This window comes from Ipomoea nil, unplaced genomic scaffold (genome assembly GCF_001879475.1).
Source record: "Ipomoea nil cultivar Tokyo-kokei standard unplaced genomic scaffold, Asagao_1.1 scaffold0519, whole genome shotgun sequence".
Lineage (NCBI taxonomy): Eukaryota > Viridiplantae > Streptophyta > Magnoliopsida > Solanales > Convolvulaceae > Ipomoea > Ipomoea nil.
This window is the reverse complement of record NW_017616947.1, coordinates 1,152,827-1,180,389: the sequence shown is the minus strand read 5'-3', so window position 1 is coordinate 1,180,389 and position 27,563 is coordinate 1,152,827. Positions and strand designations below refer to the sequence as shown.

The following is a 27,563-nucleotide window of genomic DNA, read 5'->3' as shown; positions in this document are numbered from 1 at the left end:
TTCCCGCCTATTTGAAAATTTTAATTTACTGATTTGGTATTGCCGTATGATTTTAGGCCTGCTGTTTAGGGGTGTGAGCTATTGTGGAGTTAGTATTCTAATGGGTTTCTAGATAGGAAACGTGTGATTTAAGTCTAATTGGTATGGGAGTGATCTAAACTGCAGTGCATAGGTAATATTTTAATATTTTTGCAATTGTCAGACTCTAAGTTTGCTGGTTATATATAGCTACACATTCATGCCTCAAAGCAAAGCAAAACAAAATATTACAACTTTCTTTCATCTGTGTTACCACAAAACGAAGCAAAATATTACAACTTTCAGCTTTCAAAAACCAACATGACTGGGCAGTTCATAGTTGGTGCCCAGCTTCACCCGCAGCAGACTTCTAAGGCCATTAGATTGCGTTGTGTGCGGAGCTATGTTGTCACTTAAAACAGAGCACAAAAACAAATTAGAATTCAAGAGTGTGTGTTTCATGATCAAGAGGTGTGCTATTCCTAGATTACTATCTTCTAATTTTATTGTCTATTGCTAACTGTTTATAAGTACTTATGATATTTTCTTTGTGTATTGAATATAGGGTATTTTTATTCATGTTCACATACCTAAGGATATTGTTGCAACATACCAGAATATGTTCAAGGAGGGTAAAGTCTATGGTATTCGAAATTTCCTATGTATCACTAACTTTTTCAAGTATAAAACAAGCACACATCGTTATATGATCAAATTCAAACATGACACTGTTTTGAAGCAATATCAGCGTGTGAATTTCCCTAAAATAATGTTCCGGTTTAAGAGTTTCCTGGACATACATTCAAAGAAGAATGTTGATGAGAAAGTGTTGATAGGTAAGAGTTTAACTGGATGCATACATATATAATACTCAAATGAAGGAATGCTACTTTGATTATGTTTTCAACCATAGCTATCAAAACTAATATTCTGCTGTTATTTTATGTAGATGTGATTGGCCGAGTTGTTGAAATTTATACACCACTTGACAAAGTGATAGCTGGAAAACAAACAAGGCTTATTGACTTTGTTCTTGAAGACAATGGGTAATTTTTTTTTTTTTGGGTTGGCTATGCTGATGTAAATCTTATTATTAATTCTGTTGGGTATTTAAATTGGTTTCTATTTTCATGCAGTAAAAATTAGATTAAGTGTACATTATGGGATGAGCATGTGGATCAACTAACTCCTTATTTCCACATTGCTGCATCTGATCCAGTCATACTTCTCATTCAACTTTGTAGGGCCAAGTTTATGGACAATAAGTTCTAATCCAGGATGGGTGTGCTTTCTATTTCAAATAATATCCTATCTCCTAATGAGCAAAATTTTTTCTGGTTAGATGGCGAGGTTCGTATTTGCAGCTCCTGTAACACACCCCAAAAACAACAAGACCTAAAAACAAGTCTTAACACATGCAGATTAACAGCAAAACACTAGCACAGCGGAAGATAGAAAGATAACTGGATAAAAGGAATCCAAAACGGGGCGTTATGCCACGTATACCACACTTGGCATACGCTACGGCGACAATCTGCAAGTGTATCACTATCCCCAAAACAACAAACTAGAACAATCTAAAGACATTGGCACACAGGCCTCAAAAACACTGTCTAAAGATACAAGTGCTAAGCTACCGGCTCTAGACATCGCGCTCGACTACGCATCACCTGAAAGATACAAAGATAAACATCGGGGCGACGCCGAGTCAGCGAAAGATGCTGGTAACCCACCAATACCGTTAAGTATCATAAATAGGTATTTTTGAAACGGAATACATATATATAAGTCAAAAGCCAAGATCAAAAGACAACACAAGACTCACCACTCACAAGGATAACACCGGAACACGTCCCAACCACAAAGGTTAACCACACACAAGGATAAAGACTCACCCAACGGCAAAACATGCCAAAACACCACAAGACTCCGTGACTACACACGTCAAGAGAGAAGATCACACAACAACGGCTTCACAAGCCCTCGTGACATCACACATCACGAGTTGATATGCCTTCCTTATGCCCTGTTCCAACCTTATGGCTACCCCCAACCTTGTACCTTCAAAGCCAACCATTACCTCCAGAAAACCCCTGTACAGCCAAGTCCAACCTTATTCCGCCGGGACCGTCGTCTCCCACCTATAACCACCAACGAAAACCCACCAATTCACGGCAACACATGCCTGGATAACACAATGTTATCCCCCAAACACGTGGACTCAGCCACAACTCCATAATCACGTCACGGCCACCACGAGGACCGCTGCAATACCTTGGTGACTAGCGTCCCATACCACTAATCGTGCAATCCAGGTAGAGCCACACACGCACCACCACTCACACGAAACAAGCAACGGATTGCAAAAGAGGTATGAAACATACTCAATCAAAAGACGGGTCATCACCCAACGACAACAACGACGCTAGCATTAAGATAATAACTAGCAAGCTCAACAACGGGGAAACTCAAGATAGTTCCGAGGAACACACAAGACACCACACGGTTCAACGAAACACAATGTTGAACACTTAGCACGATTCACAACACCAAAGATCCTACATGGATACCTACCATAAAGCTCTAGACCTACGAAACATCAAGAAGACGCTCAAATAGTTCCACAAAAGAACATCGGGAGGCCAAAAGATCAAAGACCGAGATAACAAATCACGGGGAACAAATCCCATCACAACACCAACCATGTATCCGCGGGTGGACCCACGGGTAGCGCCCCACCCGTGGTTCCGCCCGCGGGAACATATTCCCACAGGCTATGTACCCGCGGGTAGGCCGGCGGGTGGTGCCCCGCCCGCCGTTCCGCCCGCGGGTACGTCCCTGTACCACAACAAATCCCTTCAGGGATTTTCTCCTCCAAACACAAATTCAAGTCCAAAACATGCCAAATCTCACCAAACACAACAAAATGACTTGAACCAAGGAAAATGCCAAGCAATGGCACAAAGGAATCCTAAACACAAGCTCTAGATATGCAATATCACAAGATAAATGCATAAACTCTCACATTTCATAGCATAACACATGTAGAAGCCAAGAAATCACATATAGGTAAGCAAAATAGGTTTTGTAGAGCATGGGTTACCTCTTGAAGACCAAAAGACTCTTCTTACACGGCAACAAGCTCTCCACTAAGCTCACTAGCCAAACCCACTTCAAGATCAAACCAAAAGATCATAAAGATCCAACCTTTAAGAAAAAGACAACCAAGATGGAACCAGAAAGACTATACAAGCTTAGATCTTACCCTTCTAGATGCCAAAATAGAGGAAAGATTGAATCCTGGGAGCAAAACTTGGAATCTTGACAAAGGCTTCTTTTGGCTTGAAGAACAAGCTACTCTTCTATTCTAGAGAGAAGGTAGAGATATTTTCTAGGAAATGTATGGGATGAAAAATGAAGAAGTCTTCTAGGTTTAGGTTACAAAACTAGCTCTTGGTGAAAAGACAAGGATACCCTTACTAACTCTTAGAAAGTGTAAGGAACAAGGGAACTCCTCTCAAAGCACAAGGTACAACACCACTTAAAGATTGACTAGTCAAATACTAGTCCTTGAGTATAAAAAAATCAGGATTTTAGGAATCAATTCCTCAAAGGAAATAGAATTAATTACTCAATTAATTCATGGTTTGGAGTGTGGATTTTTGGGGTGTCACATCCTCTCCCCCTTCAAAGAAGTTTCATCCCCGAAACTTGGGTACAACGAATTAAGAACGAAAGGTAACAAGGAAACAAAATTGTGACAAGATGTCCAAGAATATCCCTTTTGGTCAAAAGTTCCAAAAGTTCTCACAAGGTTCCAAGGCAAAGAGAAAGACATTACGAATTCAAGGATAGGCAAGAGGTCAACAAACGGATAGATTGGGCATCAAGAACTCTAACCTCAACACAACAACCAACTTCTAGCCTACAACCAAGAACTAAACTACTAACTCAAACACCAACTAACACACTAGCTAAACAACAAGGCAACAAACAAAACAAGCAAGCACACAAAGCACACAACAACCAAACACCAAGCTACAAAGGCTAAGAAACAACAAAGAAAGAAGCGAACGGGGTTACCACAACACGACTAGAACTCTTCACTCTCCGACTCTTCGGCCTCTTCAGACTCTTCTTCTTCGGCTTCAACTCTGTGACTAGAACTAGCTTCAAACCGATCCAGCCTCTGATGCACTGCGGCAAACTGTGACCTCACAAACGCAAAACCCTCGGCGATCAAACTGTTCTGCTGACGAAGCAAAGAGGCGACATCATGCCCTCTCTTGGTGCGAACTTCTTCCCTTCTACGGCGTTCCTCACCGTCTGATTCACTTACTTCAGCTTCAGCGGTCTCCGGTGCTCCTTCCTCTTCTTCGTGATCTGCTTCCTCCTCAACTTCTTCGTCACCACCCAAACTCTGGACTGCAAGGCTCAACTTCCTGGCATGAATCTCAAGCCCAGCAGCTAACTCTGCTCTCTTAACAGGTGCTTTCCTAGCAACCTCTTCAAGCTTGATGTACTCACCACTATCCAACTGAAAAAGATTACAACTCCAGAGATTGGCGGTATCCAACACCATCTTTCCCACAGCCTTCGAGGGACAACCATCCACACTAACACCTTTCTTAACCAAGATCCAACTTAACACCATGCCATACGGCAAACTCTTCCGGTTGTGATCCCGGCAAAACACCATGTGTTGCATCATCAAAGCAGGCAGATTGAACTTAACCATATTATTCAAACAGAAAGCAAAGGTACATTCCAACTTACCCAACAAACTGCTCTTGTTGTTGTTAGGCAACAAACAATCTGACACCAACATCACCAAGATCCTTTGTTCCGCAGACAACCACTTCTTTTCCGGCCTCGAAGCTTGAGTGAAACCACTCGTACGGCCAAACAGATAGCTCAAATAGTCACGGTACCCCATGGTATCCGTACTAATCCAAGAATGGCCACTGTACTGAGCCACTCCGGTAGTAGACAAACTCAACAACTGGGCTAACCTCTTCTCAGACAACACAACCTTCACACCTCTCACCTTAGAGGTGATCTTAAGCCTTTCACCTTCCTTCGTCACAACCTTGTGACGGTAAAACTCCTTCACCAAACTCGGGTAAGTCTCGGCCCTTATGGTGAGAAAACCATCTAGCAAACCTTGAAACTTAAGCAAATCCAACAAGGAACTTGAAAAAGATTCTGGGTCAAAAGCTTTACCTTCAAGCACAAGGTAGTGGGCATCCACCCATTCCGCTTTTCTTGCCAAACTTGACCTTCTAGGCATGGTGAAAGATGATCCAAAGCTCAACAAACAAAGCCCACAACTTCTTCTTCTTCTACCACACTCTCGCGGCTCTCCCTCTCTCGCTGCTCTCTCTCTCTCTCGCGGCTGCTCGGCGGCACGACACACAGCAGGACGGCGGCGGCGACGGGACGGCGAGGCTCCGACGGCGAGGCGGCAGCGAACGGCGACGGGCAGGTTGGTGGTGGCGGGTTGCGAAGGAGCGACAGGGTGGGGTGGCTTCGGGTAGCTCACGGGTAGGGAGAAGGAAAAAGAAGAAGAGAATTTTGGGGAAAGAAATTAGGGATTTGGGTGAGATTGGGGAAAAAGATGATTAAATTTGGGGATTTTGAACAAAGTGGGATTTAAGGTTTAGAAAGAATTAAAATGGGTTAGGTTCCAAGAAAGATAATTGGCTTAAGTGGTTTAGAGGTTGGGTAGAAAAGAAATTGGCTAGGGTTTGAAACTTAAAGGCTACAAAGAAACATTAGGCTCAATTTTTAGGCTTCACAAGGAAAGATTTTGGTAGGGATTGGCTATTTTCCAAATCAAAGAATACTTGGAAAATTTAGGGAAAAGCACAAGGAATTGTTGTAAAAACAACCAAGTCCAAAGGTGAAAGAATTGGGCTAAGCACAAGATAACTCAAGGATAGATGGCTACCACAAACAAGATGCCAACTAAAGAAAACACTTAGCAAGAAAAGAGTCTATACTAAGCATCCAACGAAAAACAAGCAAAGGAAACAAGCCAAGGATTGCCAAACCAAGACAACTACGAAACACAAGATAGCACCCAAGGCAACAAAGAACACAAAGACAACTACGAAACACAAGATAGCACCCAAGGCAACAAAGAACACAAAGCTCTCGGGGACACAAGGATAGGCTCAAACAAGGGTTACCTGCTAACTCATCCTCCACCAGACCCTCCGACTCCGCTTGCGAACGCGCCATCACAAAAACTCTCCTCGGCGGCCTAGCTCCAACAGCTCCACGACTCGAACTCCCTCCTGGTGCTCCTCCGACTCCCGGGGGTGGCGGCAACACTCTCTGACCGACAAGCTGAGGACACTCCGCAACTCTATGACCAACAACCCCACAGCGAAAACACTTAAACGCCTGGCCATAGCAAACTTGACCCGGATGCACCTTCCCACACTTGCGACAACCAACCGACTTAGCTTGAACCGGAGGCTCCATCCTAACTGGTCCTTGAGAAGAAGATGACACAACTCTAGCCGGAAAACTCGGTCGGGGCTTCTTGAAAGCAAAAGAACCACCACTCTCAACTCTCTTCCTAGCCAACTCAAGCGAACTCTTCTGAAGCTGCTGAACACGAAACAGATCCGCGGCACACAGATACGCATCCTTGAGGGAACTGGGTCTACTCACCGTCAACGCTTTTCGTGCCTCATAATTCAGACCGGCAACGAAACGCTCAACCTTGGCAAGCTCTGTAGGCACCAACACCCTCGCGAAGCGCGCCAGCTCTAAAAACTTCTTGTGGTACTCCACCACAGATAGGGGTCCTTGCTGCAGATGAAGGAACTCATCAAACATGGCGGCTCGCACATGCGCTGGGTAGAACCTTTCGCGCATTCTGTCCTTGAGCGCGGTCCAATCAAACCCAGGCTCTTCAAGAAAGGCCGGACTCTCGTGAACCCACCACAGATCAGCTTCTTGGCAGAAGTAGAACGTTGCCAGTTCTACTCTCCTCTCTTCGGGACAACCCACCACGGTAAAAATCTTATCAAACACCCGTAGCCACTCTTCAAGGACTACAGGGTCTTCTTCACCAGCGAAGGAAGGCGGCCGATGCCCGGACACTAAACGATCCACATCGCGGTGCCCAACCGGAGGCGGAGGCGGTGCAGCTTGATTGTTGTTCAACAGAGCTTCACTGAGAGACTGCATCGTCTGCGTCAACTGATGGAGATTCTGGGCGAGCTGCTCGTTGGTCGGGGTCTCTGGGGAGCGGGCGTGAGGACGAGGAGGCATCGCACTTCTGCTACAACAACAAGGTTACCACAAAAAGCAAGCAAGCAAGACAGAAAACAACACACATCTCGCCGCGCAACCTAGAGTCCTAAGCATAACACTTAGCTTCTTAAGGTCGCTTAGAGGTCTCAAAACACACTTAAACACTTAGAAAGTCTAGACTTAACTCTTCCTAGGCTCTAAACCAAGGTTCAAACCTAGGCTCTGATACCAACTCTAACACCCCCCAAAAATAACAAGACCTAAAAACAAGTCTTAACACATGCAGATAAACAACAAAACACTAGCACAGCGGAAGATAGAAAGATAACTGGATAAAAGGAATCCAAAACGGGGTGTTATGCCACGTATACCACACTTGGCAAACGCTACGGCGACAATCTGCAAGTGTATCACTATCCCAAAAACAACAAACTAGAACAATCTAAAGACATTGGCACACAGGCCTCAAAAACACTGTCTAAAGATACAGGTGCTAAGCTACCGGCTCTAGACATCGCGCTCGACTATGCATCACCTGAAAGATACAAAGATAAACATCGAGGCGACCCCCGGTCAGCGAAAGATGCTGGTAACCAACCAATACCGTTAAGTATCATAAATAGGTAGATATATAATATAAAAACCATTTTCGAAACGGAATACATATATATAAGTCAAAAGCCAAGATCAAAAGACAACACAAGACTCACCACTCACAAGGATAACACCGGGAACACGTCCCAACCACAAAGGTTAACCACACACAAGGATAAAGACTCACCCAACGGCAACACATGCCAAAACACCACAGGACTCCGTGACTACACACGTCACGAGAGAAGATCACACAACAACGGCTTCACAAGCCCTCGTGACATCACACATCACGAGTTGATATACTTTCCTTATGCCCTGTTCCAACCTTATGGCTACCCCCAACCTTGTACCTTCAAAGCCAACCATTACCTCCAGAAAACCCCTGTACAGCCAAGTCCAACCTTATTCCGCCGGCACCGTCGTCCCCCACCTATAACCACCAACGAAAACCCACCAATTCACGACAACACATGCCTGGATAACACAATGTTATCCCCCAAACACGTGGATTGAGCCACAACTCCATAATCACGTCACGGCCACCACGAGGACCGCTGCAATACCTTGGTGACTAGCGTCCCATACCACTAATCGTGCAATCCAGGTAGAGCCACACACGCACCACCACTCACACGAAACAAGTAACGGATTGCAAAAGAGGTATGAAACATACTCAATCAAGAGACGGGTCATCACCCAACGACAACAACGACGCTAGCATTAAGATAATAACTAGCAAGCTCAACAACGGGAAAACTCAAGATAGTTCCGAGGAACACACAAGACACCACACGGTTCAGCGAAACACAATGTTGAACACTTAGCACGATTCACAACACCAAAGATCCTACATGGATACCTACCATAAAGCTCTAGACCTACAAAACATCAAGAAGACGCTCAAATAGTTCCACAAAAGAACATCGGGAGGCCAAAAGATCAAAGACCGAGACAAACAAATCCCATCACAGCACCAACCATGTACCCGCGGGTGGACCCACGGGTAGCGCCCCACCCGTGGTTCCGCCCGCGGGAACATATTCCCACAGGCTATGTACCCGCGGGTAGGCCGGCGGGTGGTGCCCCGCCCGCCGTTCCGCCTGCGGGTACGTCCCTGTACCACAACAAATCCCTTCGGGGATTTTCTCCTCCAAACACAAATTCAAGTCCAAAACATGCCAAATCTCACCAAACACAACAAAATGACTTGAACCAAGGAAAATGCCAAGCAATGGCACAAAGGAATCCTAAACACAAGCTCTAGATATGCGATATCACAAGATAAATGCATAAACTCTCACATTTCATAGCATAACACATGTAGAAGCCAAGAAATCACATATAGGTAAGCAAAATAGGTTTTGTAGAGCATGGGTTACCTCTTGAAGACCAAAAGACTCTTCTTACACGGCAACAAGCTCTCCACTAAGCTCACTAGCCAAACCCACTTCAAGATCAAACCAAAAGATCATAAAGATCCAACCTTTAAGAAAAAGACAACCAAGATGGAACCAGAAAGACTATACAAGCTTAGATCTTACCCTTCTAGATGCCAAAATAGAGGAAAGATTGAATCCTGGGAGCAAAACTTGGAATCTTGACAAAGGCTTCTTTTGGCTTGAAGAACAAGCTACTCTTCTATTCTAGAGAGAAGGTAGAGATATTTTTTAGGAAATGTAAGGGATGAAAAATGAAGAAGTCTTCTAGGTTTAGGTTACAAAACTAGCTCTTGGTGAAAAGACAAGGATACCTTACTAACTCTTAGAAAGTGTTTGGAACAAGGGAACTCCTCTCAAAGCACAAGGTACAACACCACTTAAAGATTGACTAGTCAAATACTAGTCCTTGAGTATCAAAAAATCAGGATTTTAGGAATCAATTCCTCAAAAGAAATATAATTAATTACTCAATTAATTCATGGTTTGGAGTGTGGATTTTTGGGGTGTCAAATCTCCTTTGATGCTACCCAACTATTTTTTACTCATTCGTCTAAGGAGTCCCGTGACTTCAGGAATAGGTGTGTTTCTATTTTATGGTGTTTGTTCAACTTTTTAAATCAAAATGGATGTGAAAGTATTTACTTTTTTATTTTTAATAGCTTTACAGGTGACTACACCCCTTTGAGGTGTATAGAATCTGGTTCTAGGCTTGATGTTGGTTTCCCTACTAATGGTCTGCATCCTAATGATATTTTGATTACTCCTATTGAAGATATTTACTTGAAAAAACAGGTTAATATGCTACAATGTTAATTGATAATTATTTCTGTTTGTCTACTAATTTTTTTTTTTTGTTTTTTCTATATACTTATAAATTCTAAGAATAAAAGAGATGACCTAGATATTTTTTTTTTGTGCACCAGTTGGGGGAGTATTGGGTTGCAGGCTGAATTGTTGGCGTAGAGAGTATAAGTGATTGGTATTTCATTTCTTGCAAGACTAATTCTTTCAAGAAGAAGCTTGCTGAACAAGGTGGCATGATGTACTGTGGTGGGTGTAAGAATTCTTGGCATGAAGGAATTGTGAGGTATAGGTTGATTGTCGTGTGGCGGACCACACTGGAGATGCTCCTATGCTTATATGGGATCGTGAATGTGCAGATTTGGTTGGTATGTCAGCGGCTGAGTTAAAGGCTAAGTACCTTGAGGTATACTATACTATTTCACTTCTTTATTGGGTGTTTAGTGGTTGGCTTTTGTATGTCTTATCTGTTCTCCAATATTTCGAGGGAAATAATTGTATTCCACCAGAACTTGGTCGCTTGCGTGGGATGTCTATGGTTTTCCGTATTGTTATGAAGAAGGAACAGGTGGAGAGCTACTATTCTGCCTTTACGGTTCTAAGGATTTGCCGGGATGAGCCATTAGTTACACAACCCTGCTCAGGTTTTCTAGGTGCTGTAACACCCCAGATTTTCAAGACATTTTAAGCTTATATAATAAAGGTAATATCTCATTACATCCCAAAGTATATCATAAGTGTACGGGGTGCTATGCCACACCTGGGCTAGAGAACCCAGGTGCACAGGCTGTCTAGCTAATATCCATTGAAACACAATGCATAATATGGCACGCAGGCCGAAAGGGAAACTACTCTACTTCTACGCTCCAGTTCTAGCGCGCTCCAGTGCTCTAGTCCTCTGTGCCTGAAAGCCAAATATATCTGTTCAGCGAGAGATGCTGGTAACCCACTCCAACGCGTTGAAATACAATACATATAGAGATATATATAGATATACGAAAACCATTATGAGCATGAAGATATATCCTACGAACTCTAACTTTAAAACCGGGAATGACTCGACAGATAAGGCCAGACACAAGCAACAGTTATAACGAGCATATGCAGTTCACAATAGATAAGGCAGATAAGGCAAAGCACAAACAATAATCATAACCCAACCTGATCAAACCCCAATATAAGTCCCATAGTCACATCCCCCAAGACACTCACAATCACAACTCATCCATATCACAACATATAGCACACTTTATTGGCGCCACAAGACCAATCGCATGCCCATACATGAGGGTTAGCGCATATAGCTCTGACACGGCCCCGCAGCACCCTGCCCCGTATCGTAACACGGAGGGGTCGATCGCAACCGACCGGTGAACCGCAGCTCATCATAGTGTTTGATCGCAACCAAACAGTGGACCGCAGCCCAAGAGTATCAATCTGACCGCAGCCAGCTTCTGAACCGCAGCTCAGGATAACCAATCCGATCGCAACCGAATTGGGGTAACACACACATAACACATAGCAAGCACATGCAACCCACATTACACATTAGGAAGGGGGAGAAAACGTATAACAAAACCTATGCGTGATCCATCACTTACTAAGAGTAGTCCTAAGGGGTTCATACTTCTTCCACCTAGGTCAACGGGATTCCAATTCAACTAGCATGCAATATAATAGACTCATAAACCTACGAACGGTACCCGAAACATCAAACTAGACATAGGCACGATAAACGGGGTCCGTTGGGACACCACGGGGAACGGGGAACGTCAAACGGGGAAGCCGGGGTCCCAAGTGGGACGAATTTCCAGCGGGTAGCCGGTGGGTGGTGGGCCACCCGCCGGCTGCCCGCCGGTTTCTACTGTTCCGAGCAGCGGGTCGCCGGCGGGCAGCTGCCCGCCCGCCGGCCACCCGCTGCCAGGCGGTGGTTTACGGCTATGGGTAGGTGGCGGGTCCCCTACCCCCCACTGACTCTTTTCACACACTTTACGCCCCGGGAACCGTTATGGAACCCGAAACCATGCTTAGACACTTTAGAACACAATTAACGACAACCCGTAGACAATTAACGAATCAAATACGAGGAACGAACGGCACATAACCTATCATGCTTTTCTAAGTATAATCAACACCCAAACATGCGATTTCCCCACCCGATAATCCAAGAATAAGATCATACGATACAACCTAGGGTTCTAATCACTTTTATATCAACAAGAATACGGTTCGTCTTCTAATTGCAAGATTCGGTAAGAACAACACATAATCATCAAGATCATCACCCAATTATCAAGAACAACATATAATCATCAGGAACTCCACGTAATCATCAAGAATATCATAATTATCAAGAATCTCTCCATATCAAGATTATCAAGATCCCCCATGGGATCATCACATCAATCATCAACAATAATTATCACAAGTCATTAATACACAATAATATGGGGAAACCCTAAGGGGGAAATCATAGCTATGAAAATAGGTTTTGTTGAGACATGGGTTACCTCTTAGCCTTAATTAGTTCCTTGGCTATGAAGGGTCTTTCTTTAAGCTTTCTTGCTTTCTTGCTTTCTTCTAGGGGAATTCTTGGAGCTCTCCTGGGGAGGTGGGGCGTTTAGGTGTGTGGGAAGTTCTAGGTGTCTCCTAAGTCCCTTATTTATATATTTAGGAGTCCTAATTAGGAACTAATATTATAGGCTTGCTAATTCTATTCCTTTCGGAACTAAGGATTGGGTTTAGGGGTTGGGTTTATATATGAGGGCCCATGGACTATGGTGGGCCTTTTTCCCTAATTAATCATTATGATTTATTCCTTCTCTTGGGCTTATTGATTGATTAATTAAATGGTTTTAGGGTTCGTAACACGGGGTGTTACACTCTCCCCCCCTTTACAAGGGGCTTCGTCCCCGAAGCCCGGTGTTATAGTCCATCCTTTCACCCCTAGACACCTCGTAGCTCGGCCTCCTGATTAGGGTTGCGGCCTTACGTTTGTCTTGGCTTGGGGTAGGCTGAACTTTTGATGGTGTTGTGATAGGGAAGTTTTCGGTTGTACCTCGGTTTCCTGCGCTGGAACTGGGTGCACCGCAAGTGCCCAAGGCGGCCTCGATCGCTGCTACCCTTTGATCGAGTGCGTGTGTGGTGCGGATCAGGGATGAGAACCCTTCTTCCATGATTTGATTCTGTCGGTCGAGCTGTGCGAGTATGCGTTCGTTGACCGAACCCTCGTCTTGCCCCCTCGGGTTCCCTCCTGGCCGTGGGTGCACTGACGGGTTAGGCCCGTCTTCCTCCTCTTGTTCTTCATTTTCTTCCGTGCCTCCGCAATCTTGCATGGCCCGCTTGAGCTTTTTGTTGGAGATGTCCAACCGATCAACCAATTCCCTACGTTCCTCATCGGGTTTTTGGCAAATTTCTTCGAGGGTGAGATAGTGTCCTCCTTCGATGAAGTAGATGTCGTTGCGGCGGAGGTTTTGGGCAATGAAAACCATGCCATTGGCGGTTTTGACCTCGGTGTGGCTTAGGTCTACCCCCTTTTTCTCCATGATCCAACTTAGGATCATCCCGTAAGGTAGGCTAAGCCGGTTGTTTGTTTTGCAGAACTCTATGTGCTTTAGCATGAGTGCCGGCAGGTTGAACTTGATTTTATGTTTTAGGAGATACGCAAAGGTGCACTCCAAGCTTCCCACATCCTTGCTCTTGTTATTGGTGGGCAAGAGGCTATCGGTTACAATCATAACCAATATCTTTTGCTCCGCCGATAGCCATTTCCGGTTTGGTCGGGTGGCCGAGGTGAACCCATCCTCTTTCCCGAGTAAGTACCCGAGATAGTCCTTGTATCCCGTAGTTTGGGTGTCAATCCACCCCTTCCGGTCATAGTCGGATACACCCGTGGTGATCAATTTCAAGAGCTTGGCCAAACGGCCTTCGGAAAGCACAATTTCCTTGCCGCGGACCTTGGCGGTGATTTCTACCTTGTCACCCCGTTTGGTGGCTACAAGGTGTTGATAGAACTCCTTCACCAATTCGGGGTACGTATCCCCTTTGATGGTGAGATACGTATCTAAAAGTCCTTGGTGTTTAAGCATATCAACCAATTCCGGAGAGAATTGGTCGGGTTCAAGTGCTTTACCTCCGATCACGGTGTAATCGGCATTGTTCCACTCCGGGGTGCGGATTCCGAGGGGTTTCTTTGGCATCGCGATAAGTGGTACTTTTCCGGTGGGTTTTCCGGCGAGGCTTCCGGCGAGATTTCCGGCGAGTGAGGTGGGCAGCGATCCGGCGTGTTTTTCCGGCGGGCGTCCTCGACGAGGCGGCGTCTTCCGGTTGCGAGGGAGGCGGCGGCGAGGTGGGGTTCACGATGAGGAGGAGGTGGCGTGGGATTGGCGTTCGGGCGGAGGCGGTAGCGGGTCTCGGCTGGGCGGACTCCGGGCGGATGGCGGGTGGTCTCCGGCGGCTTGGTCTGGGCGGCGGCGAGGCGAGCGACTCTGCCGGGGTGCGTCCGGGCGGTGGCGGCGTCGGTGGGAGATGGTGGCTGTGGTGGGGCAGTGGGGTATGCGAGAGGGAGGAGGAGAGGGTGTGGGGAGGGAGAGAGAGAAGAAGAAGAAGAAGAAGAAGAAGAAGAAGAAGAAGAAGAAGAAGAAGAAGAGGAAGAAGGGTTTTTGATTTGGGGATTTTGTGGGTTTTAGGGATTTAGAGGGGTTTAACAAGGGAGTGTCCCCTTAAGGTTTCAAGAAACACTCATAGCTTGGTGGCTGGGACTTGGACTTATAAATGGGAGGTTTAAGGTTCAATCCCTAGTGGTGACATTAGGCATTCCTTGATGGGGTGACTTTTGTCCTTTCCCTTGTTTCGTCTTTTAGTGAGGAAGGGTTGGGTGGATGGCATAACTTGTGTTTTACCCTCGTAGTGGAATCGGAATTTGAACGAAAAGGAATCTTTATTCATAATACTTTCTAAGTAGCTAAGCTAAGTAGACATAATGCTCTCGAAGTAATTAAACTGAATAAGTGGTTTATACGATACAGGGGGCGGTTACAAGGGGGTGATGGCTTATCCTAGACAGAATTCACTTTCGGGATTTTCTTTGGCGGGGTCCGTATGGTCCTCGTCTTCAGGGATTGGGTTTTCCCCTTCTAGGTCTTCTTCGTTTCCGAGGTCGGCTTGCGTTTGGCTCATGACGAATACTTTTCCGGGAGCGCCGTAGCCCCCTTGGTGACCGGTACCCCCGTGTTGGCCTGTGGTGGTGGGACGCGGTCTTTGGGGCCGAGTGCATTGGAAGGCCTTGTGTCCTTCCTCCCCGCAGTTGAAGCATCGCCAGGGGTTGCCTGCGCAGTCCTTGCCTCTGTGACTTTTGTTGCATCTCGGGCAAGGAAAGTTTCTTGGGTTCGCTTCGTTGCTTCCCGGGGGCGGTCTTGGGTTAGTCGGGTTGTTTGACCTCGTGCCGATGTCGTTCCTTGTTCTTTTCACCGGTGGTGCCCCACTTCCGGTGTTCCTTCTTCGCATTTGTTCCTGAGCTCCGCGTTGAAGTAGTTGGATCCGATAGAGGTTCGCGGCACTGACGTAAGCCTCGTTGAGGGTCCGGGGCCTACTTACTACTAGTGCCTTCCGGGCTTCGAAGTTGAGGCCCGATACGAATCTTTCTACCTTGGTCACCTCGGTGGGGACAAGTTCGGGTGCGAAGCGCGCCAGTTCGAGGAATCGTTTATGGTACTCCACGACGGTGGCCGTCCCTTGCTTTAGATGAAGGAACTCTTCATACATGGATGCTTTTATGTGGGTTGGGTAGAACCGTTCACGTAATCGTGCCTTGAGGCTTTCCCAGTTGAACCCTGGTTCTTGTCGGTGGGTGGGTCCTTCGTGGATCCACCAGAGGTCGGCCTCGTGTCCGAAGTAGAACGAGGCTATTTCTACACGACGCTCCTCGGGGCATTCTACTACCCCTAGAATCTTGTCAAGAGTCCGAATCCATTCCTCCAGGACTGCGGGGTCCTCCTCTCCGAAGAACGTGGGTGGTCGGTGATTCGAGACTTGTCGAGCGACGTCAGAGTTTGCATTCACCGGAGGCGGTGGGGGCCTGGCGTTGCGAAGGGCCGCGTCGCTTAATGCCTGCACGACTTGTGTTAGTTGCTGTAGGGTTTGGGTCAAGGGGTCGTCGGTGGCGGGTTCCGGAGTCCTTGATTGCCTTCTGTTCGGTGCCATGCTATCATCTTTCTGGTCAGTGTTTATAAGAATGTTAAGTTAGAGTTCGACGCACTTCTGGTGAAGTGATAAGTGGGGAAGGGTTTTAGAATGGGGAAAGGCAACGTGTAAGGAAGTTATGTGTAGGTTTCACAGTCTCACCGCGCGTCCTAAGATCCCTGAGTCCTATGTTCCTAGGTACTTAGAGTTCAAGCCTAACGTCTTAAAGTCCGGTCTTAAGAGTCTTTTCCTAGGGTCAAACTTAGGCTCTGATACCAACTGTAACACCCCAGATTTTCAAGACATTTTAAGCTTATATAATAAAGGTAATATCTCATTACATCCCAAAGTATATCATAAGTGTACGGGGTGCTATGCCACACCTGGGCTCGAGAACCCAGGTGCACAGGCTGTCTAGCTAATATCCATTGAAACACAATGCATAATATGGCACGCAGGCCGAAAGGGAAACTACTCTACTTCTACGCTCCAGTTCTAGCGCGCTCCAGTGCTCTAGTCCTCTGTGCCTGAAAGCCAAATATATCTGTTCAGCGAGAGATGCTGGTAACCCACTCCAACGCGTTGAAATACAATACATATAGAGATATATATAGATATACGAAAACCATTATGAGCATGAAGATATATCCTACGAACTCTAACTTTAAAACCGGGAATGACTCGACAGATAAGGCCAGACACAAGCAACAGTTATAACGAGCATATGCAGTTCACAATAGATAAGGCAGATAAGGCAAAGCACAAACAATAATCATAACCCAACCTGATCAAACCCCAATATAAGTCCCATAGTCACATCCCCCAAGACACTCACAATCACAACTCATCCATATCACAACATATAGCACACTTTATTGGCGCCACAGGACCAATCGCATGCCCATACATGAGGGTCAGCGCATATAGCTCTGACACGGCCCCGCAGCACCCTGCCCCGTATCGTAACACGGAGGGGTCGATCGCAACCGACCGATGAAACGCAGCTCATCATAGTGTTTGATCGCAACCAAACAGTGGACCGCAGCCCAAGAGTATCAATCTGACTGCAGCCAGCTTCTGAACCGCAGCTCAGGATAACCAATCCGATCGCAACCGAATTGGGGTAACACACACATAACACATAGCAAGCACATGCAACCCACATTACACATTAGGAAGGGGGAGAAAACGTATAACAAAACCTATGCGTGATCCATCACTTACTAAGAGTAGTCCTAAGGGGTTCATACTTCTTCCACCTAGGTCAACGGGATACCAATTCAACTAGCATGCAATATAATAGACTCATAAACCTACGAACGGTACCCGAAACATCAAACTAGACATAGGCACGATAAACGGGGTCCATTGGGACACCACGGGGAACGGGGAACGTCAAACGGGGAAGCCGGGGTCCCAAGTGGGACGAATTTCCAGCGGGTAGCCGGTGGGTGGTGGGCCACCCGCCGGCTGCCCGCCGGTTTCTACTGTTCCGGGCAGCGGGTCGCCGGCGGGCAGCTGCCCGCCCGCCGGCCACCCGCTGCCAGGCGGTGGTTTACGGCTATGGGTAGGTGGCGGGTCCCCTACCCCCCACTGACTCTTTTCACACACTTTACGCCCCGGGAACCGTTATGGAACCCGAAACCATGCTTAGACACTTTAGAACACAATTAACGACAACCCGTAGACAATCAACGAATCAAATACGAGGAACGAACGGCACATAACCTATCATGCTTTTCTAAGTATAATCAACACCCAAACATGCGATTTCCCCACCCGATAATCCAAGAATAAGATCATACGATACAACCTAGGGTTCTAATCACTTTTATATCAACAAGAATACGGTTCGTCTTCTAATTGCAAGATTCGGTAAGAACAACACATAATCATCAAGATCATCACCCAATTATCAAGAACAACATATAATCATCAGGAACTCCACGTAATCATCAAGAATATCATAATTATCAAGAATCTCTCCATATCAAGATTATCAAGATCCCCCATGGGATCATCACATCAATCATCAACAATAATTATCACAAGTCATTAATACACAATAATATGGGGAAACCCTAAGGGGGAAATCATAGCTATGAAAATAGGTTTTGTTGAGACATGGGTTACCTCTTAGCCTTAATTAGTTCCTTGGCTATGAAGGGCCTTTCTTTAAGCTTTCTTGCTTTCTTGCTTTCTTCTAGGGGAATTCTTGGAGCTCTCCTGGGGAGGTGGGGCATTTAGGCGTGTGGGAAGTTCTAGGTGTCTCCTAAGTCCCTTATTTATATATTTAGGAGTCCTAATTAGGAACTAATATTATAAGCTTGCTAATTCTATTCATTTCGGAACTAAGGATTGGGTTTAGGGGTTGGGTTTATATATGAGGGCCCATGGACTATGGTGGGCCTTTTTCCCTAATTAATCATTATGATTTATTCCTTCTCTTGGGCTTATTGATTGATTAATTAAATGGTTTTAGGGGCCGTAACACGGGGTGTTACAGGTGCCCCTTCTGCTGAAATGGTTCCAGGTCATGTCGGAGGTTCTTTGGATGTTGGATGTAACTTTGAGGTATACTTATTATTCTATTTTTGGGTTTATAACTGGTTCTAAGTAGGTTATTGACTGGTCAGAACTATTTTTATGCAGCAACAGTTTGGCAGTGATGAAGAGGAGTTTTTTTGGAGTGGAGGATGTCTCTGATGGTGTGGAAGATGATATCACTGTTGGTTTGGATGACATTTATGAGGATTTAGGGGATGAGCATATTGCTGATGCTGTTAAGGGATCTATGGTCAAAGATTTGGTTACTGCTGGTGGTTCTAACAAAACTAAGGATAAGGGTGTTGTTGATTTGGAAAGTGAACATGTGGGTGTTCCTCTTAAGAGATATCTGCTGAAAGAGTTTGGTATGTCTGGTAGCATAAAGAAATGAATCACTCTCATCTATATTATCAAGATGAATTGTTTGAGAAGAAATCCATGTTCGATTTATGGGTCAAAAATGGATTTAAAGATGAGAGGAACATGAAGTTTAATGTGGAGGAATATCAACTCTTGAGCCTTGGAGTGGTGAATTTGAGCCTAACAACATTTATTGATGACCACCACTTGAAGAAATACCTAGAAGGCAAGGTTGATAGGAAGATGACTGGGAATTTTTCTCCTCCAATCCATTGATGGTTGAACACTTGAGAGGTTGAGTTGAGCTAGCGACGTTAAACTTAGCGCTTCATGGGAGGCACCCCATGTTATCTTTACTTTATTGCATTTTATTTTCTTCTTTATATTTTGATTTTTGATATACCATGCTTTCACATGTGCTTTCATGTATATACTCTCTTGACTCTAGGAATGACACTAAGGAGTATGCTCACTTCCAAGAAGGCTTCATGATGATTCTTTGGCACAAGAGATTCATTAGGGGAGTCTCATCTACCTTCTCTACTTTCTTTAAGTTGTGTATAATGCTTTACTTTAATTTGTATAGTTAGTAGAGATTGTTCTCCTTGTGCTTATTGTGCTACCCTTTCCCCTTGTGTTTTATTTTCTTTCACATCGAGGACGATGTAATTTCTAAGTGTGGGGGTGGACCAAAATTTGATAAAATTTTTGAAAATTTGCTTGGATGACTCATAGTGCTTTGTGTTGAATAAATTGCCTTTCTACACTTGAAGTTGTGATTACTCCCTCTTTGTTAGTTTGTGGTTTGCCTTGGTGGAACTTGTTACAACTCAACTTGTGATTGATGAGTCAAGGTGTAACACATGATTGATCTATTCTCTTGCCAATGGTCTTGTTAACCCATTAATAATTGAATAAATTCTTGATCTTGTGTGTTGCACTTTGCTAGTGAAGGCTTATGTGAGATTCCGGTAAAGGTTTGTGCGGCAATGAAGTTTTCAGGGAAGACTTACCCTTAGCCAAGACAAGAAAAGACAAAGTTGGGTTTTAACTGACTGACTTAAAGAGTTTGCAAGGTTTTTAACTGTGATCAAGACCCGACCTACTGAACGGTTGGTAAAGACAAGAGTAAACCTTTGAGTAAGGAATCTTGGAATGTCTCAGAAAGTTGACCTTGGTAAAGACTTTGACTTACGTCACCCTTTTGGAGAAATACTACCGTTTGCGTTCGACTTAAGGTTGCAGTTGAGCTCTACGATTCAAACAGCTTTAGATGGTTAACGGGAAAAAATCATGCAGACCAATGAGGCAAGTTGGGAACTTGCGCTATGGACTTACAAAGGCTGTGGAATGTGCCCTAAGGTCGGAGCAAGTTTCTTACAGTGGTGGTTATCGATTGGGTACACCAATGACTCTCTACAAGTTTTTGGTAAGAGTTAGAGTACCAAGGTTCACAATGTTAAGGAAGGTACAAGGAATACTTTGGTGCTAGACCTCGATGGTCCTACGGTTCGATAAGGAAGAAAGTTTGGTTTGTAAAATCATCAAGTCATGTGATGACAAGAACAGACAACCGAGTGCAGTTAAGGAAAGAGGAAAGCGGTGGTCAGTGTTTTAACCGTTAATGGGTAACAAGGTCAGACATTAAGTAGAATCTCCAAGAAGACTAAGAATGACTACTAAGAGTTTCATGACTGACGTAACGATGAAGACCGATATGGAAGGCAAGCCAACTCACAGTTGATTAGTCCGTGAGAGATCTTGGAAAGAATGGGAAAAGTAGTTAACAGTTTGGTTCAGTTATCTAGTTGCACGTAAGGCTTGGGTTATGATGGAAAGGTACGGTTGTGCTTCGTCGTGAGAAGTCCTCCTCGGAAGTGGTAAAGTTGGTTGTTCTATCAGCACATGAAGGAAGTCCAATGAAGATCTTCGTTTGAAGTCATGCCAGAATCGAAGTAGAGATCGGTCAGTGGGTCAAAAAGGTTTTAAGCAGCTTGCCCAGTAGAAGGGATCGCCTGAAGTCGAGAGCCTTTAACCCTCTTTAACCCGTTTTTTCCCTCCTTTTTAGTCGAACCAACCATCCTTCTTGCCGAGAAGCCCTCGTTGTTCTTCCCAAACCTTATTCTTGCTTTCTTCTTTAATTGTTGCCGTGCAAGGTGACAACCTTGACTTCCTAAGTTGTAGCCTTGTTTGCCTTTCTTTTCTTCTTAACCAATGTGATCTTCGAGTTTTCAAATCTTAAACCTTTCACTCTAATCTTTTCCGTCGAACCAAATCCCTCCTTGTGAACCTTCTTTCCCCTGAGTTACCTCTCTTCTTTGTTACCGTTCCTGTTTGGACCTTTCATCCGGACCGAAAGTTTTGAAGTTTTCAAGCCTTTCTTTCTTGAGAGTTGGGGGTTGTGTGTTAATGCAAGTGTTAAGTTGACAGTCTGCATCAAGTTAGCCCAAGATCTAGGGAGAAGGACATCCTGCTCGTGTTTTAGAGCTGGCAGTAGTGGTCTTTGTTTGGAAGTGACAGATCAAGTTCAAGCAGATGCCAAGATCTAGTTGTGCATTGTGAGGACCTTGCTTCCTTTGGTTGGAGAAATCAGCGGTGAACTGTTGAAAATGTGATCCTTGTTCTTCGTTCTCGGGTAATCCAGCTTAAGAGTTATCCTGGTGTTAGTTTTAGTTGTAGCTTGTTCCTTAGCTAAGACGTCTAGTTCCGTGTAGACCGGTGGCTAGTAATGGGTAGAGAGTTGAGTTTAAGGTAGAATTAGTTTTCCCTTCCGGTAAATCTTTTATCTATCACCTTATCTTTCTTTCTTGACTTACCTTTGTGAACCTTCAGCTTATTTCTAAGTCTATCAATCTTACCACCTTAATTTGAATCCTTGGTTTCTCTAGCTTCAGTTAGTTGGTGAACACCTTTATTGCTTAAAGTCTCATTTACCTTTTCATTTCTTACTCTTGTCACATTTTGTTCATCGTTAGCCTTTTGTTAATCTCGTTGTGCCCAAGCTTCGGGGACGAAGCTTATTGTTAGGGGGAGAGGATGTGAAACCCCGTAAATCTAACCCTTAATTGGGATTAATTGAGGAATTAATCCTAATTTTCCTTTGATAATTTCCTTCTAAAAATCCTGAAATTTAATAGTCGAGGGACTAGAATTTGACTAGCCTCCTTAGTCAACCAAGTGTACCTTTTGCCTTATGCTTTGTACCTCAACCCTTTTTGTCTTCCTAACTTTAGTAACGTTAAAGTTGACCTTTCACACATGTTTGATGCTCAAGTTTTCCCTAGCAAGACATTTCATTCATTTCCCTTGTTAGCCAAGTGACAAACACTCCACCTTCTCTCTAAAAGAAACCTTAGCTTTCTCTCCAAACTAGAAGAAGGGTTCTCTATCCTTGCAAGGTTCCACCCAAAGATTCCACCTTTCTACCTCCCTAGCATAGGAAAGGGTAAGATCTTAAGTTGTTTAGTATTTTTAGTTATCTTTAAGGTATCTTTATCTTATTTTGGTGTTTTGTTGGTGGTTTGGTTGTGCAAGAAGTTTTTGGTGAGAAAGAGCTTCAATGAGAGGCTTAAGAGTGTATGAAGAAAGAGGTTTTTGGTCTACAAAGGTAACCCATGCTCTACAAACCCTATTTTATACTTGGCTTCTATTTGATGATTCTTCATGTTGTGAGTGATTTGATGCATGATCTTGTGATAATGCATGTTTAGAGCTTGTATTTAGGGTTCTTGAATGCCTTTCTTTGAGCTATTCTTGGGTTCAAGTCATATCTTTGTGGTGTGTGAGGTTTTGGGTGTTTTGGATTTGAACTTGGCTTTGTTGATGAACGGCAGGCAGTGGCCTGCCTGCCACCCCACCCGCAGGGAACGTGTTTGGTAGTGCGGGGAATTGTTTCCCCATGGTTCTTTCTTTTTGGTATGTGATGTTTTGACCTCCCGTTGTTGGATTATTGAGCTTTTGTGAGTCTTCTTGATGTTTCGTATGTCTAGAACGATGTGTTAGGAATCTATGTTAGGATCTGGAGTCTTGAATCGTGATAAGGGTCCAACCTTGTGATTCGTTGGACTAATATAAGTCTTGAAGATTCGTTGGAACCATTTTGGTTTACCCGTTTGATGAGCATGCTAGCTTTGATGTTGTTAGGCTAGTATGTATGGTTTGTTCCTTCTTGTTGAGGGTCGGCAACTCGTGTTGTCAATCATTTTGGTATTGGATTGTGGTCCATTGTTGTTGGGTATTGATTCATGTCTTTATTGAAGTCCCTTGGTTGATTCTTATGGTGTGATCTTGTACAAATCGTTGTACCGTACCCTTTGTTGATACTTGATTGGGCTATTGATGAGCCTCAATCCTCTTGATAATGACTATCTGTAACTATGAATGAGATTGGTGGTAATATTATTGAGCTTTGCTCACGAGATCGGTGGTAATATTGTGTTATTTAATGGTACCCTCGTGTATTGAGAGATCAGTGGTAATACTATGAGATTGGTGGGGGACGACCGTCCCAAGCGGAATAAGGTTGGATTCAGAAGTACAGGGTGACACTTGGAGGTAATGGTTGGAACTAGTTATAAGGTCGGGGGTAGCCATAAGGTTGGAACTTGACACTTGAAATGTGTGTCTTGTCATTATGTGATTGTGTATTTCCTGCTTATGATTATGTCTATGATGAACTCTACCTTATGAATGGTAGGTTGCATCTAGAGTTGTGGTTGTCGCTTGTTGTTGTGGTTTCCATTGCTTTGATTGAAGTTGTTGGTCTTGATTCTTGTTGAGAGTGTGTCATATGGAGTGTTGTCTCATCTCTTGGTTTTCAAATGCTATATATTGTATTCCTCAGTTCCAAATGGTTTTGACTATATCTATGTATATGTATTGATACTTAACGCGTATTGGTGGGTTGCCAAAGAAGGTGATGATGATGGCGGAGCTTTGAGGATGGTTCGTGGCCTGATCTTTCCGCCGGCGAAGCCAGTCAGCAATACATCACACGTACAGAACATCAAAGCTAAACATGCAAAAAATTTGGTCTCTACTTTCATCAATTCATCGGATATTTGGATTGGGAGCACAACTCTGCGTTTCCTCATATTAGTAGCGTTTGGCAAGCCTATGGGAGAACTGTTGAGCTGTCCAAAGCCAGTAGCGTATTCCAAAGCCAAAGTTGGAGCCAATTCACAACGTAGAAGCTGGATTCTCTAGTTAAGTTGACCGGATTGGAGATTAGGAGGACACGACTTTTTGTTGCAGTCCCCACAGACAGCGCCATTTGATACGGGGTATTGACCCATGTATGTATAGTATTTGAAGTGTATAGCGGGGTATATTGTATGTCCAAAGCAAGTATGAGAACCCTGGGAAAATTCTTGGTAGGATATATACCCCAGGTCTGGGTTCCCGATACGTTCAAGTTCTCATTTTATAGTCGGCCAGGGTCAAACGGTTCGGGTCAGTGGGTCAAAGCAGACGAGTGCTAAGGAGGTGGTGGTGAAGCAGGAAAAGTAATGAAAATTTCTTTATTTAGAAATAGGTTGTACTAATACTAAGCTGGTAAGTGGGTTTTGTGTTCTAAATTCTACCAAACTGATGGTTATGCCTAGAAAACTGTAGCTTTTTGCAATGTACTGTTAGCCAGTGGATTGTGTGTAGTGTGTTTTTGCCTATGGGTTTGTTTTTTGAACACTGCAGGTGTTTCAGTGTATTGGTAAGCAATACAATGTATGTAGTGTGTGTTTTGGAAGGCAATGTGTGTAAAACTGCATATGTTGCAGTTGCTAATCTATTTTAAATGTAATGACTGGTTGCTCTAATTGCAAATCAACCACTAATGTGTTTTGGTTCTTATTCTATTCAAGTATAAGTATATATTGCTTACCCAAATATTACAAATAAACCTATTATTAATCAAAGTATAATATATAATATAGAAATCCAAATCATTAAAAAAAGAAAAAAGAAAAAAACAGTTAGAGCATATTATAGGAACAAATTAAATCATATTAATCTATAATTTCACAAAGTCTATTATAGCAAGCCCAAAAAAAATTGCAGCATACTGATAGTTTCCTGGTAAATGAGATAAAAAAGAAAGGGAGAAATTACAAAAGGTATAGCAAATTAGGAGGTTGATTTTAGAGTAAATGCATATTACTTGCATATTTATTGCAAAGAAATATATTATTCCTTAAGTGAAATAATCGGAACCCATTTAAAAAAAAAAAGTATCAAAAGATTAATATTTGAGAAATGACAAAGAAATTGATAGTGTCCATGGTAAATCATATACAAAAAGGGCAAAAATAAAAATAAAAATTTAATAGATTAGCAGGCTGATCATTAAAGAAAAGGATCTCCCATGCACATGTATTCCAGATAAATATTTTATTTTACAAACTCAATTATAGCAACTAAAAAAAAAAAAGGAAGCATCAGACTCCTTTATCATCACTTGCTTTTGATTTTAGATTGTTAGTATTTGTTCATATATATGTATAGAAAGTATTTCAATTACTGATCTATTCCAAATTAACCTATTATTAAACAAACTTTAATATACCAAAAAAAAAACAGTTATATCATATATTAGCATGCTCATATTTAAGGTAAAGGACTTGCATATGTATTGCAAATAAATCTATTATTTCACAAACATCATGTAGGAACATTTTTTTTTCTTTTTTTTTTTTTTTAAAAGAGTGGCATCATACTGAAAATTGAGAAATGACAAACAAATTCAGAGAGGCCCTGGTAAAATCATTTTTAAAAAGGGAAAAAAAGACAAAGCAGATTAGCAGATTGATTTTTGAGAAAAAGGATATCAATTGCATATATATATATATATATATATATATATATATATATATATATATATATATATATATTGCAAATAATTATATTTAATCCTATTATAGCAACAAAATTTTATATATATATATATATATATATATATATATATATATATATATATATATATATATATATATATATATATATATATGGCAACATATAGCAATTTGAGAAGTGAGAAAGAAATTGACAATGCGATGGTACAAATTACACAATACTCAAGACATACATGTAGGAATACTTTTCTCATACACCTATACCTATACCTAAGCATTTAATGTGGATGGTAAGTGTGGACTGCAATTTGAGAAGTGAGAAACAAATTGACAATGCCATGGTACAAATTACACAATACCCAAGACATACATTTAGGAATACTTTTTCACATACACCTATACCTATACCTAAGCATTTAATGTGGATGGTAAGTGTTGACTATTATATACTAATGTTTGATTGAGACTTCTTAGCATGTGTACTACTTGGTATCTCTATATATACTTCATTTAAGAATGCAACATGTACACTATATATTCATTCCAAAAGAGAACTTCTGAAAGTTTTTAGCTAGCAATTACAATAATGAAAAAATTGACTAGCTCAACTATCATTCGTGGAAAAAGAAAGCTTGTTGTTGAAGACAAAGGTAAAAATGAAACATACATGTTGTTCTTCATTAAAATTGTAACAAATGTTAACTTACATTTTTGGTTTGCAATACTCATCTTCTTTGCTTTCCATTTGTTTACTATATCTGCACCAATTTGGTTCCCTATGTCTCTTCTTTTTTTGTCAGTGTATTGAGAGAGTGTAAATGCAGCACTTTCCTGTACACCTGCAAATGAATATTATTGAGGTCATTAAAAAAAATCAAAACACTACTAATATGTTTGTTGACATGTTTTGTATATAAAATTTGTTGATACAATGATTTAAAAATAGTATTACTTAATAACAGGTGAATATGATTTAAATTGAACTTTTTTAGGAATGAACTCATTTTTTTTTAAGCAGAACGGTAAACTGAAATTATGCCTTTGATGGCATGTGAAGTGGAAAGAACTCTCAAAAAAACTAAATTAATCAATTTCAGTATTACTAATCAATTTCAAACTAAATTATTGAATTGTACAACAACACTAATCTTAATACTATTTTTCCACAATTTCCAACAATATTCATGCATAGAACATATCTAATATAAAAACGCAGCTATTAAACAGAAAATTAAAGAGAACATAGATTTTACGAAAATTCATCAAATTGAGCTGAGTATTTTCATTTTTATAAATACAAAAAAAAAAAAAATGCATGCTTCTAATTTTGGTAAAATTGCATAATAGATGTCTTTGTACCAAAAAATATAAATTATTAACTTCAAAATTAGTAAAGTATAAATGTTTACCTTATAGATGTGGTAGTCACGGTTGCTGATTTTCTTTTAGATTTAACATATGAACATTTGTTCCAATTCATCTGTTGAGTGGTGTTTCGTAGAATTGA

General features: G+C 42.7%; 1 long non-coding RNA gene across 1 annotated transcript; it reads right to left on the bottom strand.

Annotated features, from left to right (window-relative positions):
* Positions 1–298: 298 nt before the first annotated feature.
* Positions 299–27,563, bottom strand: LOC109174082. Its single transcript, XR_002053005.1, has 3 exons — positions 27,466–27,563; positions 26,764–26,895; positions 299–430 (listed from the first exon to the last, which is right to left on the bottom strand). It is a non-coding gene; the product is annotated as an uncharacterized LOC109174082 (long non-coding RNA).